General features: G+C 38.9%; 1 protein-coding gene across 7 annotated transcripts in view; it reads right to left on the bottom strand.

Moving 5' to 3' along the window:
* LOC143020964 (uncharacterized) overlaps positions 1–21,621 on the bottom strand; it is a 198,534-nt gene extending 176,913 nt beyond the window's left edge. For 4 of the 7 annotated variants that reach the window (XM_076178012.1, XM_076178010.1, XM_076178009.1 and 1 more), the window contains exon 1: positions 19,788–19,976. The gene's annotated coding sequence lies outside the window, so the exon portion shown is untranslated. Of the gene's footprint in view, positions 1–19,787; positions 19,978–21,599 lie in introns of those variants that run through there. The other 3 variants (XM_076178014.1, XM_076178013.1, XM_076178008.1) reach the window with 2 other exon arrangements.
* Between the last annotated feature and the right edge of the window lie 971 nt (positions 21,622–22,592).

Consider the following 22,592-nt stretch of genomic DNA (forward strand, 5'->3'; position numbering starts at 1 on the left):
CTCCCCCGGGGGAAAGGGTGCCAATATAATCACAGCACAGGTGCGGGTCTTGGGCAGTATTGAAGGAGTGGCACTTACAGTGTAATGTTGCAGATACATACCCCAACCCCAACACCTACCCTCCCCCTCCCCAACCCAACGCAACTCAGCTGTTCGCTTTCTCAAGGTCCTTTCTCCTTCAGGTAGAAAATAAGGAGATTATGTGGTTAACTTGCCAAGACAAGGCGCGCGCGCACACACACACACGACAATAAACTCATGAGCACCGACATGTTCAAACATATACACAGTGTGCACTATACACTGCACATGTACGTCAATCTGTACAGACACTACAACAGTCCGCAGTTCAACAAAATAACACAAAGAAGCACCACCCACGATCTCAACTCTCTATTATTCAACACTGGACACTGGCGCATAACGTCATTTCTTCGTAGTTTCTTTCCTTATGCAATGCTGCTGATCCATCTTCTGTGGGATAAGCACAACGCCAAATAAATCGTCTTCCATCCACTAACTAACGCTAGTTATTAGTTTTTGGACCCTTTTGCGACCTTATGTGGACCCTCATGCATAGACCCAAGTGGAGAACCACTAAATTAAAACACTATTCCACTTCAATCAATGACCCCACAGAAAACGGGGGTACTTCTTCCCTGATTAAGGATCCTTCTTTCAGCTGAATAAAGGCGCCCGTAGACAGACTGAATAAAAACACCCAGGGATGCCACGCGTGAGTAGAGGATTGAGCGTGTTTATATCACGCCAGGAGGCACTTCACGTGTTTATCGGAAGGTCCTTAAAGACGTCCGTCAAATGGATACCTCCGCTTCGTGCTCGCATAACCAAAATAATAAACATTCCCTTTGGCTTGTTCCATCCAGGTGGACAAGTCCACTTCGTTGTTTGTCTCCCGCGCGGAATAAAAGTCCATCTTAAAAAAAAAAAAAAGTTGCTTGGTTTTTCTACTGACTTATTTACGAATCTAACATTAATTTCCGTTAATAAAGCCAACGAGGTAAAATTGTATTTTTCTTATTGCAAAAAGGGTTGATCAGTTCAGGCGAAAGGTTATACGGCCATAGGCCCTGAGAGGGCGACGTCCTACGTAGACTTACTTCTGTCTAATATCAAAGAATAATAATAATAATAATAATAATAAAAATAAATAAAATAGAAAAAAAAAACGCTGAGGAGGAGAGTTGAGTTCTCAGAGAGACAAAGGGGAGGAAGAAAAGTGGGAGTGGGGTGTGGGGGGTGGGAGTGGGAGGGGAGGCGGTAAGAGTTATTAGGGTCTCCCCCTCGAGCCAAGTCCCTAAGGTCGTGCTCGAGTTTCTTTCGAGTGCGAGCGCTAATTAGGACCAGTACCAGAACTGGAGGCTGAGCCCGTAGGGGCCCTTTCCGGGTCAAAAAATAAATGACAGGACAGTTACATTCTGGTGTCCGCTCTTCTCGAAAAACTGGTGGAAAGTGACGTCAGATAGGAATCTGGTTAACATTTTAACCCATTCAACTCCGATGACAAGATGTCTTGTCATTTGGTCAAATAAAACAAAAAATCATAAAACACCAAAATGTTTGATCAAACACCAGAAAAATATGACGTCAGTAGTCCTCGCTTCGCTCGCAGCGAAGCGAGGACTGACGTCATATTTTTCTGGTGTTTGATCAAACATTTTGGTGTTTTATGATTTTTTGTTTTATTTGACCAAATGACAAGACATCTTGTCATCGGAGTTGAATGGGTTAATGCAAAACGAGATCATTAACGTTGTGATGTGTTCTGTCAACTAGTTCTGCATTTATTCGTTCATTTATTTGTTTCTACTTCTTCACTCAAGGATACAACAAAATACCAGCGTGGCGTGGATGTTGGTCCCACCCAAAATCCAGGATAAAATTGGGGGGGGGGGGGCTAACCTTAATTTTGTAGATATTGATGACGCCTTTCAAGAGATGTACTCTGTAGCACAGATACGATGATTTTGAATATTAAATTGAAGTTTATGTCCTCACTTGATTTTCTTCAGAATACTGGGCAAACGTAATACTTAATCTTACATTTTTACAGATTTAACCTCAACAATGTTTTGATTATCCTTGCAATTGTTCTCACTCAAGTATTTGATCAATTATTGGGGGAAAACATCTGCCACTGTAATGCTGCTTTCTGCCACATACCATTATGCCTGTGGCAGGTTTCTCAAGCTCTGGAATGAGGTCCCCCCTCCCCCCCCCAACACACCGGATTCGTCTCTGGTTCCAGCTCCAAACGTAGACAGTCTGAGGAACCTTAACTTACGCTCTCTGGAAAGACGGAGAGTGCGGGATGATCTAATAGAGGTATTCATGTGGGTCGAGGGCTTTAACAAGGAATCGTAGTAATGAATTTAAATTGGACAAACTTAGGTTTAAGAAAGAAATAGGCAAAAATTGGTTTACCAATAGTGGATAACGAATTAAATAAAGTTAGTAATCATGTAATGAGCTCCGAAATAATCGGTTGTTTTGTGAGATAAATATGTTTAGGGATCACTGCAGGTGGTAAAGGACACAGAACTGTCTAGTGTAGGCCTTATGGTCTCTTGCAGTCTCCTACATTCTTATGTTCTATGTACACCCCCCCCCCTACCCAAGAGTCGTGACACGGACAGTCACTAAAAATAAGACACGCCCTTCTTCATTTCCTGGCCAATCACAAAGTCGCTGCACGCGATGGTAGCCCCGCCCACTCAACAGCGTCACTCAAATGAGATTGTGATTGGTCGGACGAAGAAAGGGGGCGTGGCTTGTTTCGCCTGAGACAGCTCACACACACACACACACACACACACAATTTTTGGGCGATTTCATACCAATGTACCAGACAACTATAGCTATAAACTACACACAGATCACATGATCATCCCCGTATAAAAAAAACTCCCCAAAAGTCCCAAACCATAACACAATACAGACATCCAGTATTACCACTGTCCCGTCAGTGGCTGGACACGCCGTCTAGACCCAGACAAGTTAACTTAGTCCGGACGGCCGTCCCATGTCCGGGCCGGAGCCGAAGTGTCTGTTTCCGGTTATAATGACCAGACATAGACATCATGTCTGATATATATATATTTTCTGGGTCGGATATGTAAGCTCAGACTTGCGGTCTCTCTTCACGAGCCCGGAAGCGTTCGGTTCCGGGGGAGTAATGGTACCGTGGTCTACCTCCCCACTCCCCCCATCCCCCCAGGGCAGCTAACCCCCCGGGGGGGACAACCCACCTCCCCTTCCCCAGAAAAAGAACACATGTATACTTTTCCTGCCCAAAGCTAAACAATGTTATTCAGCAACAAGGAAGATACGGGTGTACACACACACACATACACACACACACATACACACACAAACACACACGCACACGCGCACACACACAAACGACAGGCCCCCGGGGGGGGGGGGGCAGAATATTTACGAGTGAAAAATAATGAACATAGTTTCAAAGACAATAATACCTGGTGCTCCACTGTAAAATCATCAACTGATGACAGGTAATTACACGATAAAGCAACGCAACCGCCAAGAAGCTTAGGCGCGTCAGTGTAATCGCCATGAACGCATGACCCAAAAGAAAGAAAAAAGAAAAAGAAAGAAAATAAATTATACATATATTGCTTCTAAGGGCAAACAAATGATTGTAAGTACTGTTGATGACTAGATTTTCTTCTCCAAATCTAGAAATGCCTCTAGAGTGCAAAGACGAACGTCACAAGGTCACGCAAACGTCACAAGGTCACGAGTACATCACGCCACAAGGTCACATACATCATGTCACAAGGTTACATACATCACGTTACAAGGTCACACACATCACGTCACAAGGTCACGAATACACCATGTCGTAAGATTACGATTACACCACGTCACAAGCACATCACATCACAAGGTCACGTAAGATTACACCACGTCACAAGGTCAGGAATATATCACGTCACAAAACCACAAATACACGTCACAAGGTCACGAATGCATCACGTCATAATGTCACGAATAAATCACGTCACAAGGTCACGAATTACACGTCACAAGGTCAGGAATATATCACGTCACAAAACCACAAATACACGTCACAAGGTCACGAATGCATCACGTCATAATGTCACATGACCAGCAAAGGTCCATGACCACCCTAAAGGTCCGCCGTTCTCGCGAAAGTTGCACGGGTGCTGATCCCTTCGTCCCCCAAGGTCTTGTTCGCCCAAAGGTCAACAAGGTCTACTGACCTTGGTGCACTTCCTTGCCGGGGACCTTATTTATTATATTTCTTTTTACTATTTTTGGTCAGATGCCACCCTTTGAAATATATAAATGAGAGAGAGAGAGAGAGAGAGAGAGAGAGAGAGAGAGAGAGAGAGAGAGAGAGGAGAGAGAGAAGAGAGCAAGCAAATATGCAAATAGTTAGCAAACCTGAATCTTTGTTACGTAAGTATATACCAATATTATTTTCCCCTTTAATAGAGGGGCGGCCATACCAAACCTCCCACAACCGGATTTTTTTCAAGCAGTACCAGTCACTTAAAAACCTATAAACGGTAACAAAGTCCCGTACACGGTACGTCTTCGTTTCCACAAAGTCGTGGATAGCGTCGAGTTGCCCCAGGAAATTCTTCCACCCTTCCGGACCTCGCCTACCGGAAATGTCGACACTAGGAGACGCTTAGCGCCGGGCGGCACCTTGACCCAAGGTGCTCTGTCAGCGTTCGAAGTAGAATTAGTGTTCACATACACCCTTGTTTTTGTCTAACCTTACGAAATGGCATAAATTTTTATTCAAATTTTTCCTTCGGTCTACCGGCGACAAATTCTATATAAGGACGACATATGCGCCAGGTCACTGTGACGTCATCAACCCCAAGGGTAAACCATTCAGATAAACAAAGTCTGACCAAAGTATCTGCACGGTGTTCCCATATCCTGTTATATCAAAAGCCCAACAAACAAAAAACAAATTCCTGTTGCATTTACGGTTTATTTTTTCGAGGAAAACCACAACGAAAGAGGAGGAGGAGGATGTTGATGACGAATCCAGAGAAAGGGTCGTGATGACGAATCCGGTAGAAGGATCATGATGACGTCACCCGCGTTGAGAGCCAATCACAAACGACGATGCGACATGACGTAGTGGACGACGACAAATGTCACCACAAAACCTTATTCGTTCTTTTTTTTCCTTCTTTTGAATATGCCTGGACTTACTAAACAAATCAGACCGATGTGTTGAAGAGAAATTTGCAAGAAAGATACAAACATTACAGTACGAGCTGATAACATGTCTGAAACGAAAAAAAGGAAAGTAGAGAACAAGAAGACAGGCCTTATCGCTGTACTCTTTCTAATTATCAATACGAGAATTAGTAACCACACAGAAACACTTTAGCACTTACATGTGACGCTAATTCTATTTAATGCAATCCCACTAATACACAAATCACTAGGCGCTATAATAATAATAATAATAATAATAATAATGAAAATTATAATAATAATAATGATAATAAAACGTGCTCCACATTTGCATGCATCTGGCATCACTCCAACGAACTACACTGACCGACAGCTTTACCCCAACTGTAGCAAGGACTTCTCTCAAAAACACGATACGCACCCAGTTTACGACCTCATAGAAGACGTACGTCGTAAAATTACGACCCAGAGCTACGACTTCCCCCACCCTCCTCAGAAGACGAACCTGTTACTGTGGTACCCACAAGTGGAAGCGACCCTATGTAGGCGGACTATGGGTCACGACACTGCCCTCATGGGGGGGGGGGAGAGAGAGAGAGAGAGAGAGAGAGAGAGAGAGAGAGAGAGAGAGAGAGAGAGAGAGAGAGAGAGAGAGAGAGAGAGAGCGAGAGAGAGAGAGAGTTCATCTTCCTCCCATGGGTCCATTTGTAGTGAGCACTGAAACTATCGGTTGTTTTAAGAAATGGTTTGACAACTTTATGGATGGGGATGACAGGTTGGACATGGAACTGCCTAATGTAGGCCTTTTGATCTCTTACAGTCTCCTTCACTCTTATGTATTTAAGTAGTTATATTTTGCGGGAGAAGAGCTACGCTCGTAGAGCCCCGCAGTTGTATCTTTCCGCATCCAGTTCTTTCTTAAAGTCGTGTATAGTTTTAGCACTCACTGTTTTCTCTTTCAATTCATTCCATGTATCTATTATTCTGTGTGGAAAGCTGTTCTTTTTCAGATCTTTTCTGTAATTGTCCTTCTTAAGTTTCTTCTTGTGTCCTCTTGTATTTCTTCTGTCCCATTTAAGTAGATCATCCCTATCAAGGATTTCCATCCCTTTCAGAATTCTATAGATGGTTATCAAATCGCATCTTTGTGTGTGTGTGTGTGTGTGTGTGTGTGTGTGTGTGTGTGTGTGTGTGTGTGTGTGAGAGAGAGAGAGAGAGAGAGAGAGAGAGAGAGAGAGAGAGAGAGAGAGAGAGAGAGAGAGAAAGAGAGACTTAGCAACCCCACACTCAAGACGGCGATACTCTAGTCGTTTTCAAAACCTCGCGTAACTAGACACTGCGAAGGAAGCGTACGATTTTCAAACAGTCTCAGACTTAGAAGGGGAGACTTCTGGGTCGGCAAGGTCAATGCACCGAAAGGCATGGCATCAACAAATCAACACTGATCAAACTGTCTTTTACACACAATCCACCAGTCTTCAAATACCGCCCAGCCAGCCAACCTCGCACGCATGACCTTGCAAAAACTTCCCTGACACTTACATGTACAGTACTGCCACCACATCGACAGAACAGTCTCAGAACCGCACAAACACACCTCAGTAACCAACCAATCCACTCATAAAGGGAGGGAGAGATTCAAAGAACACACACACACAACCTCTCGTGGCGCAGTGGTTAGAGTTCCCGGCTGCCACTACGGCGGTCCGGGCTCGAATCCCGCCCAAGGTTGAAATAATTTCAGTATCGCTGCGCTTCGAGTCGTTACTCCGACTCTCGTGGGCGGGGAGTTGGGTGTGTGTGTGCGTGTAAGGTCACAGCATTACCCATAGATCGGTCATACGAGCTCGAGCTCTCATCCGGAAGGTTAATAACTGTCGATCACGAGTCAACACGTGATCCAAGACCGTGGTGGTGAATCACACACACACACACATCATAAGCAAACAACAAAAACGATTCAACCACACATCCCATCTCATCGCCACGGAGATGAAGTTGCGAAGTTCATCCTGTTCACTCAAAATCAATTGTGAAACAGATTACATGAACATCCTTTCGGGCCACGTTCACCTTTCGCAACATCCCTTCCATCTTGTACACCCTCCCTCACCTACTCGACAGGCATTCCACGTGCATCCAAAGCCCCGTTCACCCCTTCCATATCACTCTCGGTCTTTCTTTCAACCTCACTCCACCCACACTCTCTTTGCCATTCTTCATTCATTCTTCCCACATACCCAAACCATCTCATTACAATTTGCTGATGTGATGGCTCCTTTGTCACACCCATCTCTGCATTACTACCTACTATCACTATCCTATTTCTTAAACACGTCATCTCAAAAAACAATAAGCCTCTTTCTTTCCACTTCCTGCATATTCCAAGTCTGTCTCATACAGCACCATGGGTACAATCACTCCACAAATCATGTCTTTGCAGTCATTCCCACACACCACATTCTCATAATACTTTACATTTACCTCAGACATTTACTCACTTCCTTTACTCTAAAATTCACCTCTCAACATCCTCCTCCACTTCACTTCTTCAAGACTCTCACCCTTCAAATATTCAACCTGCCACCATCTTAATATATCACTTTACTTTTGCCCACATTCACTGGTAACTACTTTCTTCTCTCAGACTTCCAAATTCAATTGCCATGAAAAAAAAAAAAATAATAATAATAATAATAATAAAAAAAAAAAATGAAAATAAAATAAAATACTTCTCACATACCTGGCTTACCAAAGAGCTTTAGTTTGATCATTGCACCCTCTAAAACCCATAGTTCTCGTCACCTCCACACATATGTACACTTTACCAACTACACCCTATAGGCTGATCCTGCTAAAACTACTATTCATATTTTTCTTTCTTTCCCTCGTATAGTGGGATTATACAAGAACTACCTCATTCCACCAGGGCACTTAATTCCCCTATATACACATCCAACAGTCTCACCAGACATTATTAATACTACTCCACACTTTGTTCGACATTCCACATGACATCTACCCAACATATGTGCCTTTCAAGCTTTTTCTTTCAATACTACTTGTAGCAGTGAGAGTTTATGTAAATGCAATGTACTCACAAATAATATCTATTCTAACAAGGCATGGGTGTAAAAAAAAACATATATATAATTATACTGCACACACACACACACACATACCCTTTCTTATTCATAATAAACTAGAAAGAAATCTAACTCTATTCTATTATCACTACACCAGAATGAGTCACTGACAAACTTCAGTCACCACCCACATGACATGGCAGGCAGACATGAGAAAAAAAAAAGGCAAGACCACCCTGTCCCATATGCACTTGTGTCCAGCGGTCCACAGGAGCTTGCTCCCCTCACACTCTACCCCACTTGTCAGCAAAACACTTGACTTGGTGCCCACCAAGCTCTTTACAAACATCCAGCACTCAAGGAAAATAAACTGTGGATGATTCTCCCATGTAGGAATCACTCATCTTCACTGATATAGCAGCCACCACAACACCCCGTGATCATCGATCACTTTGTTTCCCTTAGTCGATGAAGCTTTGATGCCTGAACTAGTATAATCTCTTTGTTACTATGAGACAATGCAAATTAAAATGCACTCTCTTCTTCACAGCACTGTCTTATCTATCTGAAAGAAGTCAAAGACCACAAACATTTATCAATTAGCTCTGACTGACTGTTGAACACAGTGAACCTTTGAAATATAATGGAGTCCTTAAGATATGCCAATCCAGATTATTTTTTTCAACAGTGACGAGAATTTTATTTAAAGAATACCAATTCTGTAGTAAGTGCTTTACCATATTAGAACTTCTAAGAGAACAATTATCTTAAATAGTCACTGTTCATAACAGTGACTCAAGTCTTGCTGACCAGAAATCCGCAACCTCACAATAGCCAGCAAGTCTTCAGACCAGCTCATACATCTCTTTGGGAAGAAATTGAAAATTATGGGTTCTAAACAAAGCCCTCTGTGAGGGGCACTGTCTTAGCCTCCCGAAGGTTAATAACTTTCGATCACATCACATCATCACATGTGTTCTTTTAGCGCACGTCTATTTCTGTCACCAGGCAGCAAGAGTAGCAGTAGTAGTAGTAATAAGGAAGAGGTACTCAGCTTTGTAGAAGAAGAAGAAAATAAATAAATTAAAAATATATATATAACAGACAATGGGTGTGGTCTAAAAACCAAGGATACATATCCTGAAGAACTTCTAAATGGTGCTAAGGGGTGGTTTTTGATAACAAGCACCTAGGTGATTACTTTCCTATATCTATCTTACAGGGCCAATGCTGATCCCCATAGATATTCTAATTTCATTCAAAAGCCAATATGGTAACGTTCAATGCTACAATTCATTCTAAGCACTTCAGTCTTTGGAAATTAGCACATCAAAAATGTATTGTAGCATGAGCTGCTCACTGTAGTAAACACTGGAACACCATAAACAGTATTTAAAATATAAAACGGTTTTACTATTTTTGTAAACACATAACATATAAAGACTCCAAGGTGTGATTCAGTACCCAAAAAATTTCAGAAATGACAAGAAAAACTATAAACAATACAAAACAACTCTAACAGAAACCAAAATCCTTACCATAAAGCAGCAACTGAGAATGACTGTCACAGATCTACATCAAAACTCACTCAACCCCTTATGTTGCATCACAAAGAACAGAGAATGCTACATGAAAACAATCCTGGTAGCATTTAACTCAAACACTTGCAAATGTGCAGTGTCTTGCTGCATTGCTTCTGACCCAGGGCATTGGGCAGGATACAGGGATGACCCATCATCTATGAGGAGCTAAGATGAGGAGGAGGAAAGGGTGGTGGAGGGGAGTGGAATGGGTGGAGGTGGCTACCTCCCTGGTAAGGGGGGAAAATCCTTGGTATACAGATAAATAAACCTGCAACAGTGAAACCAACAACCCTTGCATTAATGCACACTCAAACAAATCACAATACAAACACTTCTAACTAGACTGAGAAAACCTATACTTCACCAGACACCACCTGGATATCAATTAAACAGAAAAATAACACCCAAAATTCACTGGAGTAGCACAACTGTGCATAAGCTGAAGTCATCACCCAACACTAAATCAGTACCAACACAAAATTAGCCTAGTAACAGTCACTAAGTTCTCAAGATACAATCACTACACAGATGACTCAGAACATGTCATCTTCTGATGACACGCACTTGCTCACTCCACATGCCACAAAATAAATTTATTCACTGCGGATCAAACTGCAAGCCTAACTAGATTCCTAGAGGCTACAAGTCTTCTGCAAGAGTGAACCACTACAACAACAGCAATTTGATTGTAAACACTACTATAACAATTTTCTTTCTGGCTGAGAAAAACTTGTTACTGAAAAGCTAACTTTTTATGACAATTATACACTTAATTTCCTGTCATGAGTCATGCTGCTTCAAAACTTAACTAGAAAATGACTAAACCAATCACCCACCAATTAAACATAGACCACGTTTAATTAGTCAGCTAGAAAATGTGGACAGAAATCATAAGTATAGAGGAAGAATTACTGCACAATATTGCTAAGTTGTGTTGTATTAGTGGTATGTATGAGGATGATTTATTTACATGAAACAATAAACATTTCCTAAAATTTCACAGACTTGAAACCTGCAGGCCCCAGTAGCTAGGAACGGTTCTAGGGCCTTCCCATAAATCTCTCCAAGAACAAACAGACGGCTATCTAAGTTGTATTATATAAGTGTGGTTTGGTTTTTTCAACATTTCACGGTGGCAAGCAAGATTTATTCAGACAAGGGCAAGTCTACAATCAAAAGGATAATTTGCCAGCTGGTATAAGGATGATGTTGATGGGTGTATTCACCAGGTGTCACTTCTCCTTATATGAAACACTTGGAAAGATGGTCTTTGTTGATAGGGGAAGAGATATTGGGCCCAGTTTGGAGACTGGAAGCCAACCTTTTGGAGGTGAGGGTGATGATGGGATTAGGAGACCAGTGCTGGTTCCAATTGTTGATTCCTGCATGTATCAATGTACAGTAGTAGTAGTAGTAACATTATTGCTATAATAATAATCTATCCATACACCTAGGGCCTATTTCCCCTTATAAGGGAGGTAGCCAGCCAAGGCACACACCCACTCCCATCCACCATTTATTGCATCCCTTGTTATTATACAACAAGAACAAGAACAAGAACAATAATAATAATAACAATTTCCCTGAATTCCACTGACCGGAAACTCAAGCCCTACAGCAACTGGCAACGACCCTTGTACCCCTCCCAAAGATCTCTGGGAAATGAGAAGAAAATTTGAACTTTTGTCTGTGTACTACAAGTATGAAATTGTTTCTATGTCATCAGCTTGGAGTAGTAGAAGGGGAGAACTTGTGGACTGCTGGTCCTTTGTATGTGAAAATATAGTCAAAGTTGATTACAGATGACATCAGCAATCAATACTTAATTTTTTCACATTTCTTATCTTTCTCCAATCTTTAATATAAAAATATGCAAAGCATTTTGTCTTTTACACAAGATAGCTGATAAGTCCAGCAATGTTTCTAAATAAAATCTAAATAAAACACTAGAGCTATAAACAAGATGTCCAGCTTGTCAATCACATCATATGGTATACATGCCAATGAGAAAGCCACCACATAGAAACACTAACAAGGCTGACCTTCCAATGCAACACAAAGCAGCATGCAGAGTCCTTATCAGTGCTGATGTTATCATAGACACTGCACCACACTGGTTGGTATCACATCACCATATCTATACATTGCTTTTGGGGTGGACAAGAATAGGTAGACCCTGACCCAATTTGTGAAGCCTCGCACATGATTTTCCAACCCCAACATCAGAATATCTAATCTATAATTTATTGTGACTGTTCATCATAACTCACTAGTCTTGATCACATTTTGCAAAATGGCAACCCAGTGTTGTATAATGCTCTGAGTGTATCCAATGTATCAAATCTGAACTCTAAGCTCATACCAATGAGAGTTTGTTTAACAGAAGGTATTAACTACTTTTTATTTGGGTACGAACTCTGGAATCGACACCAAATATCAAAAGATAAGGAAGAACTTAAATCAGTTGTTACATAAAAAACAATTGTACCATATGTCAGGCAATTACCAAGTGATTAAATTTCCTAACTTCTAAGACTAATAAATTGACTACGTAATGGTAAACATCTGTACACCACTACATCTATGACTCTTAAGGCCAGGTTAGATTGCAAGTGCACAAGCTAACATGTTTGCGGTGTTTTTGGTGCTGTTGTTTAGTGCGAACAATCACTATGCCATCCAAAAATGTAAACAAGACTTTAGCTGTAATAACTTTACTTGTCATAGAACATAAAAATTGTTCATCCACTCTTATTTCAATGACACTAAACTAGTACAGTATGTGTATCTATGGACTTATCTCCCTTATAAGTGGGGTGGCCAAGCACACAGCAACATCAAAATGAGTGAAAAAATAAAACAAAATAAGTGAGAAAATAAAACAAACAACCAAGCCTGCCTAGCTGAAGCCTTCTGATTCAATGCACCACTGACGTATATCTGACTTGGTACAAGTGTTCTACACTGACTATCGTGACACCTGTATTTAAAGTAGTGGTGTGAATACAGAATAACATTCAACCCCAGGGCAAACTATGAATCTTAGTTCAAGGAAATGCACACTGCACAAATGCAAGTCTGTTGCAATCTATTAAAGCAGACAAAGATGAGAGCAGTTTCCTTTCATCACTTCCCTTCAAGTGGAAAAAGTGAAAGAGAACTGTCAAAATCAAAAGAGCAAAATCTTGGGCCCAAGTCCATTTCTATGCTTTATACTGGCTAGAAGTATTTACCAGTTGTCACTTTCCTTGTGTGAAAAGGTTACCAGAAAAGTAACCTTGGTCTCAGTCTAGTGACAATGTGTCAGCACCCTGGGCTGCACCTTACAAGAGTGCTGATGATTCAGAAAACAGTTACACAAATATTGGAGGTGGATCCCCGTATAGGATACAGTACAGACTGCACATTTTATGCATTTAATATTCTAAATGTTTTAGGTACAGTCCTATATATCAAGTCACTAAGCATCCTTAAACAACAATAACAACAATAATAATAATAATAATAATAATAATAAATAAAAGAAGAAGAAGAATTGCAACTGGCCAAGCAGTTTTGACTGTCACAACTCAGGATGTAGGTTAGAAGTGGAAACTGTTTGAATCTGCCTAGCAGAAAGCAAGTTCATAGTGTAAGGGCAAAATACATTAAGTTCTTTGCTGAAAAAAGGAGATACCATCATCACTGAGAGGATATAGTTCATGACATTAAACCAAATCACCACCTTTTTTGGTGTAATATTGTCATGGATAGAAGTGTGGTAGTTAATGCTAACAATTGGTAGGCTGGAGAAGAGAGAGAGAGAGAGAGAGAGAGAGAGAGAGAGAGAGAGAGAGAGAGACAGAGAGAGAGAGAGAGACAGAGAGAGAGAGAGAGAGAGACAGAGAGAGAGAGAGAGAGAGAGAGAGAGAGAGAGAGAGAGAGAGAGAGAGAGAGAGAGAGAGAGAGAGAGAGAGAGAGAGAGAGAGAGAGAGAGAGAGAGAGAGAGAGAGAGAGAGAAAGAGAAAGAGAAAGAGAAAGAGAAAGAGAAAGAGAGAGAGAGAGGAAAGAGTGAGAATGTGTATGTGAGGGTATGTGTGTGCATGCACATGAGAGGATGTGTCAAAGATGAGTGTCAATTAAGAGTTGCAAGGAAAATACTAATTAAAAGGATGAAAGTCATGGTGGGAACTGTGAGAGGGTTGATGAGAAGTGGGAAAGTGGGAGGGGGATGTGAAAAAAAAAAAAAAAAAATTAAATGTCATCCAAGACAATGTTTTGCTGGATGATGGATGCCTGCCTATCAAGTTCTATTCCATCTCATACTCCTTTCTACATATTTTAATGTACAATAATGACAGAACCATTACCCAGAATATAATTGTACATTACTTTCTAACTCATGTAATTGTCCCATGCCATATCTATTACATTATTGGTCTAGAACATACATTTATTTTTGTTTACACAATAGTCAAATAAATAAATACAATAACTAAACAACTGTAACATTAAAAAAATAATACAAAGTATAGACTAAAATTACATTAAATTAAAAGCCTCACAAAACACAAATTTGAACTGTGCACAGAATTAATTGGCCTTGCATAAAGTGTACTGTGTAATGGCTATTATATGTAACAACAACATGCTCCCCACACAGTTGTACTAAAATACATGTCTTGACATTGACTGCACATAAACTTTTATTTACTGCTAGGCACTTGTTTCAAGTTGCTGGTGACCAATGCTGGTTAACTACCTGGGATCTAAGGTTCTCGTGCAAGAGACCTGGGGGCAACAGACTGATTAACTAAGTTTCAAGGACTGACGTGCAACTCCACTACTGCACTTACCACCACCACTTGCAACTAAACAGAGGAGAGGGACGAATTCTTTATCCTATACCTTTAATTCCATTTTATGCTAACTGATCTTGTACATGGAAAACATAATTATATACTGACGGGGGTCTATCAATTATGTATACACACATTCTTTCCGGCACAATGCAATGCACTACTATATGATTGTAGTTTTCATGGGTCTGTGGGCATGAGAATACAAGGGTTTTACAATTACTGAGGTCTTCACATGTAATGACCAAATAACCAAAAATATTGAATGACTTCCATCTTGGGAAACAAAAACATTCGAAACATTAAGTGACACCAATTGAGCAACTAAATGTTTGAACCACATTCCCATAACAGCCCTCTCATTAAATGGAACAAACAAAACATGCAATAACAATACATGGTACTATGAAATCATCCAAAAACCACCGAGTTTCACTTTCCATCCTATTGTTAATGAATACATTTTAATTGTTGGATCGCTTTCATCCAGAATCACTTTTATTTTTTTCACTGGAGCAAAGGTTCTGACAATAACCACTACAAAAGCAACGAAATCCCTAAACTCCTGTGACTAAGTGGTACCTCCGCTCCGTTGCAACTTCTCTGCCTCACTGTAGTGCCTTTGATTCATGAAATGCACTGAAGGTCATGGATGACCCATCCACTTCTAAGATGGAAAAAGAGATGAACAGATTTTGATGGATGTGTGTTTTGACTCTGACATCCACTTATGGGGATAAGGCCCTTTAATATGTACTGTCACTAATTTTTTTTTCATTTCCTGCCATTTCTTTGTCTCAAATATTGCTGTCAAACAAGTTTTTCACTTGCTGTTCTCTCTCTCTCAAGTGTTTTTACATATTTTCCCATTAAAAATTCCATTCACAAATTTCTTGCAACTAAATGTGTGTTTACATTAAATACAATTCTGTTAAATTATGTGTCTTCTATGTGATTGTTGCATAGTGGACAACTGGCCTGTTTCTCAGATGAGTCGTGTCAGTACTATCTCAGCACGGGGCAGTCACCCAAACAGAGATGCATTAGTGCAACTCTTGTCTATCTTGGGAGTGATTCTTTTGCTTGTTTGCTTGTTTGTGTGTGTGTGTTTTTTTTTTTTTTTTGGGTGGGGAGAGCAGTATGGAGTGCTTACATTCATTGTGTATCTTTTACAAAGATCCTAAACTACTTGGCATCACATTTGATGGTCTAGGCTATTGACCAAATTCTAATATACAATATAATATATTACACAACTTTCTTAAAGTTCTTATGGCCCAGTATACAAGTCAACCTATAAATCATATGTACACCTTTTCTTCATGATAGAAACCCTCTATAAGTTAGTATACATACAAGTATACTATATATGCACCTTCCTCATAGATAGCATTATGCATATATAGCAAACAAATTAAATCATAAAGACCTTTACTTCATACATATACTGAATATACTTGAATATCCTTGAACAGTCACAGGGCAGCATAAGAAACACACCTCTGTATACAAACAACTCTTATGAATTACACTCAATTATGTATGAACAGCATGGTATCCAGCAATTAAGAAGACAAAAACATACTACAAAGGACACAAAATAATAGTCTATCTGTAGCAATGTACCCTCAATTCCTCCATATGTCCATAAAAAACACATGCCAAGCCAATTCATGTTAGTATTGTTTAGTGCAGTGATAAGCTGAATATACTAGTGATTTTGTTGATTCCTGGGAGTTCAGTAAGGTAGAGTTTGGAATATATCATGATGTACTTGTTATGTGATCTGAAAGTGCGTATGTGTTTAAGTATGGATGTGGGGTACTAGAGTAGATTATTATTGATGTTTGAGTAGACTACTGTTAGGTATTTTGTTACATTGCATTTGGTGGGCTATGTTTCTGTGACAAGATGTGTGGACAAAAGGACTCTTGTACGGTATGTGTTACCTGTCATTCTTGTGTGCTACTTTCTAAGAAGAATTTTGGTTTTAGAGTGTAGATGTCCTAGTGTTGCTTAACGTAGCCATTTATTATTCTTGTAGGATGTCTGATTCTTTAATTACTGGATGCAACACAGTATTTGCATTATTAAATGTAGTTCTTATGAGTTGTTTACATACTGCCATGCATTTTTGAAATTGTAATGATTTGCAACCCTTGAGTACATGAGGGTTGTTTATCTTTACAAGCTAATATTTAGGAATTGCTGATCTTAACAAGCGCATTCTGAGGATGACCTAACCTATCTTTACATGGGTACTCTGGAGTTCCTGATCTTTACAAAATTCTGTGTTTCTTTCTGTTGTTCAAATCCTGTAGCTGCTAATGTTCTGTATTTACTTTCTTATTTGCCACCACCATGAGGTCTCTCATGCATGGGGCAAAGGCTGTGAATTAAATGTAAATCAAAGTAGTTTAGGGGTTATATCTAGAGGTGGACCATATCATTTGGCTATTGGGTGTTCCTTAGATTCATGGGTGGTCATCATGATAATGTTACTGAGGAATCCTGACAGCATGCATATGTGTGTGTGTGTATAAATATTGTGTCAACCATAGTTCTAGGTTATTGACATAAGTCTGAATGCTTTTGACTGCTATTCTGTACCTGTGCTGCTGAGCTAGTATTGGGACATCTGCATAAGACAGTGAAAAACACTTCAAATGTTATGTATATCTTTTCTTGCATTAGGTTTATATATTATCAAATTATGCTTCTAAAATGCTGACATTCCCAATATAATGCACTGGATTTCCTTGTCATCCTTAAGCTTGATATCTTGAGATAAGTTTGGAGTACTGCCCTCTACTAGAGGAACTAATGCTCTATCTTCCATTCCTCATTAGAATACGCTTTACAATATAATTATCTTCCTCATGTAGATAACAAATTTTGATCTTAGGTAGGTAAATTTGCTTTTTATTAGATTGGTACTTAATCACATACAATATACAGGTTTATACATACATACACACACACACACGTGTGTGTGGGTTAGATAATATTAACTATCAAAGTTCAATACCAAAATGACACAGAAATATGTTTTGTATTTTTTCATTTCAGTTTCTATATCATTCATTATGGATTACCAATCTTCATTGTTAATATTCAATAGCAACACAATTTATTTTCCCTTTTACTTTGCTCAAACAAGTCATCACCTTGGATTCAATTTTTCCATTTGTCTTTTAATTTTGTTCATCATGTATTATCAGTCCAAAGTGGGCAAACTTTTCAAAGGGATGTCTGCATGAGACATTCAGAACTCTACTCCAAAACAAAGACAGACAATCTTTAGCCTCCAAAGACCTAACATCTGGTTTGCCAACCTACATGGCATATCCATGGGCCAGATTGAGATTTTGCTGCCACTCATCAAGTTGTTGAAAACGAGTTCTATTGAACTCTGTAAATTCTACTGCCTGTTCACATTGACCAAGACTCGTAATGCTTTTCTAGCATGTTTGTTGCATTAATATATATTACATCTGTCTAGCATGGCCTCGTGTTTGTTAGGTATTCTTGAACATTCATCCTTTGCAATGGCACCATTTCTTACCAAATCATAGCACATTCTAATATCAATTCCCAGATATTAGTTTTGTTTCCTCAGGATTTATATTGATCAAGCCATAGTTTAGTTTACCATCTGAAACCATGGCCTATTCTGTACTTAATTCTTGTGATTTATTTTAAATATAAAGAATACTTAATGTTTGCCCTGTGTTTATTATCTACACCTAATGATTTTAATCAACTCCTAGAAAGTCTAGGATACGAATTACAAATCTATGTTTTGCTAAAATACATAACCAACAATTTCATACAAAAAATTCTTTCATGACAAATATATGCAAGTTAGAAAGAGTAATTTAAATAGAAAAAGTTACCTATTATCTACTGCAACTAAGTTATGCCTCCATTATCTACCTGTGATTTCACTTGTGCTGTTTGGTAATTTGAGAATCATGAAATTACAATTTATCATTCTTACTGCAATTTAATATCTACTAATACAATACCCCTTACCTATTACAAAAAAAATTATGACAGTGTGTTCAGATATATGGCATCCAATGATGCACCATTTACCTAATAATCTATTATTATCAACTTCCACAAATTATACCTTAAAAGAATCTTTCCTGAGTTACAACTGAACCTTCATTAAATAAACAACCCCCAGACTTTATTTTACAACAATTGGAGTGGGTATTTCTGGAAAATGGATGTCAAATCAGGATACAATCATTTGAACCATCACAATAACATTAAGTTCAAGAATATAGTTTAAACTTCCCAAAAAGTGTTCATTTTTAACCTAATATTAAAAATGAGTCTACCTTTTGCATATATAATGCTTACCATGAAATATATAAATAAATTTATGAATTTGTGAAAAAAAATTATCATTTACTGATTCAAGGATATTTAATATTAACTGTATTCACCAAGGCCACTTTCAATATTGAATCAATAACAAATCCACTTACAGCTATCTCTCGTCCATAACATTCTTTCATGCTATCATATTCTCGGAAATAACCATTATAAGAGCAACAGATGGATGCAAATCCAACACCACCACCAATCCAAATAAACATAATCAATGTTGAATGTAAACACTTGACTTCCTTCAACAAATCAACTGATCCACTGTTACCATCCCCAGTCCGAAATAAAAAATACCTGAATATACTTATTTTCTTCGTTATACTGGCTTCCATATCATAAATGATATCGAAAGGCAGAGATTACGTATGGAGTGATGAGATAAGGGCTCATTCGTGTCCTGTATCTCAATCGCAAGTCTCTCACGAAGGCTGTCTAGGAACCTCTAAAAAATAACCCCAATCCCTTAATACTTCACTTAAATCTCATGTCTTTATAAATGAGCTTTCGTAATAATAAATTTACATTTAACTAGCATCGAATAATTTTAGATTAATTACAAGGTGACAGTCGACTATTCAGTAATGTTTTGGTTACGTACAGTTCAACCTTACTCCCACTAAGTGAAATGGGTCGAGAAAATTTGTACTCACCTCTTCTTTTCCGTAGTACGTTTGATATATCAGTCGAACAGTATCGTAATAGCGTTCTTGCATGTAAACATTTTGTAAATCACAGCACAAAACAAAGAAATCCCAATATAATCAGCTTTTTCTATTAGACCACATCACTCCCGTCTTACTTCTCAAATATGGCCGCATACACTGACGAGTAGGATGAATGTTCTTGGAACGAACACTTTTAAAATACTTTGAAATTATTTATAAAATATTCTGTATCTATTGTTACTTATTTTATTACATATAATAATTTCAAAACGAAATAAGAGTAATTTATAATTTTTCTAGCAAGCAGTGCGTAAAAGAATACGACGCACAATACCCAAGAGTCATAGAAAACGGAATTTACCTTACTAGGCTCTGTGGGAGGCAAAGTCCTTTCTATTTAAAATAATACGCCCACCGGAAACTCTTTCACCAAGTGAAATAGAATGTTGTCTCGGTACAAATCACTTGTAAAATGTTTACTAATTGTAGATTACTTGTCATACTTTCATACAAGAGAGTACAATATAAATATGCATACTTGGTTATCAATAGTAAGATCAGTGTAAAAGATAGCTTGGGAAAAGATACAAGTCTACAAATATTAATTTGCGAGTTTACATAAATATGTATGACTTACATGGCCATACATTTATCTTCTGACAAAATTATTACAGTTGGGTAATGCAGGATTAGGCTACTGCAAAATCACTGTAATTCTATATTACACATAAATAACTGTTATTTAATATAAATGAGAGAAAACGACGATTAGATAACCACGTAAACAATAAACGTCCGAACGATATATTACCCCATTATAATATTCAAGGCATAAATTGTGAAATCCATTTAGTAGATCGTGGGCTAAAATATATATAAGGCAACTTTAAATTCTTATGGGCACTTACTTTGGATCATACTGATGCTAAAACTTATCTTCAGCTTCTCTTCAATAATGAAACAGACCTGTGTCTGACGCCTACAATATGAAACTGTATGCACTGTTGAAACTTGACAGTCTACCCTCATCTCGTACCAAAATTGACAAGAATTCACCGAAACTCAAATACTCTCGTTAGTTTTAATCCTAGCTAGCCCAGTAAGAAAAATAAAAGAATGGGAATTCTGAATACAAATCTTTTATTATTTTTCTAGTCTTCACTAGGTCAATTAAGAATTAAATAAGTCAGACTTAAGATATTGAAACTAAACTGTTTATTTACGGCAGATTATACTGTGTTATCTGTATCAGTTACGTTTATGATCATATAATTTACATATATGTATTTCAATTACTTACTGTACTTGAACTTAATAGTTCCTTAAAAAAGTACACCGAAATTATCATTTTGATCGTTCAGATAATTACGCACATTAATCTATCAAATATATATTTACTTCTGTGAGTCATCTAAATTAAATACAATACATATACACGAATAACAAAAATTACATTTTCAGGTTAATTCAGAGTTCTTCATCAGAACTTGGAATATCGCCAGATTCATTGCCATGTTGAGGAGAGAAGAACCTCCAAGAGTTCAGATAGATCACGTCACAAGACCTGATCAAAAGGAGCCCAGACAATTTAGAACGTTTTTTTTTTTTGTCAATGGGAGTAAGCATCACAATTTATCCCGGTAGATGGCTGCACTGTACCATCAGTCGTAGTACACACACAATGGCGTCCTATGAAAATTGGACAGTTCAACGTTTAAAAGTTGAATTGGCAACAAGAGGAGCACTTGTCTCAGGGAGGAAAGAGAATTTGATAGAAAGGTAAGATATCGTACTTACTTTCAACACGATTTCAAGTAACAGTAGTCCTTTGTTATTGTGTAAATATCCATTTTATTGGTCGGAATGTTCACCTTAACGTCTAAAGGCCTGTCTACACGAGCGGGCCTGATCGGCGGGCTTGCCCGTTAACGGGCATATTTGACGGGCAAACGATCAAATTGCCCGAAAGGCCGCCGAGCGAAATCACTGAGCTGGTGCCCGGTAGCTGGAGTTTCTACCCTGCCAGACGCAAGATAATATCGTGAACCCACAGCGGGCCTTCATCCCACATTCCACGGCATAGTAGCACAGTGAACATTTAACGATGGCAGCCCAGGATAACTCTAGTGAGCCACCGACAATGCTAGGCACCATGGTTCTCGTACAGCACTCCACCCGCTACTGGCAACATCGTCGGGCAGGCCCAGCTGTTCATCACTTCGGTCGTGTGGACAACATTCACGGGCAGGCCCGCGAGAATTTGCCCGTTAACGGGCAAACCCGCCGATCAGGCCCGCTCGTGTAGACAGGCCTTAACGAAGCAAAAAAAAAAAAAAATCTTGCACTCTAATACCACGGTCTGCCATAATACTGTCCCCAGATTCAAACATATGTCCTTGTATTAAACAATATCTTTCGATTATCTGTCTGTCAGATGCGCTGCCACCGTAGCTATCACTCAGATAAGAAATTAGTCCACCTGGAGTGTGTTGCGATTTTTATAAGTCGAAAAAGTTGCACTTTGTGCATTAACATTACTGGGTTTTTGAATCGGCACCTCTATTGCATCCAAAATTACTCTTGTTGATGGAAATTGTTTTTTGAAGTTCGCTGGCATTGAGTCCTGCACTGTTTCTTTCCGGCCAAAAATTGATTTCATGGAGTTGGAAGAACATAAAATTAATCCATTCACAACTTTTGACGCCTAAATTTGACTGATTCTGAAAAAAAAGATAATTCAATATAATCTTTGGCCTGTCTTAATTTGATTATAGTTAAAAACAACAGATC

The sequence above is a fragment of the Oratosquilla oratoria genome, chromosome 41, assembly GCF_046742065.1.
Source record: "Oratosquilla oratoria isolate Oo_2021 chromosome 41, ASM4674206v1, whole genome shotgun sequence".
Classification (NCBI taxonomy): Eukaryota; Metazoa; Arthropoda; class Malacostraca; order Stomatopoda; family Squillidae; genus Oratosquilla; species Oratosquilla oratoria.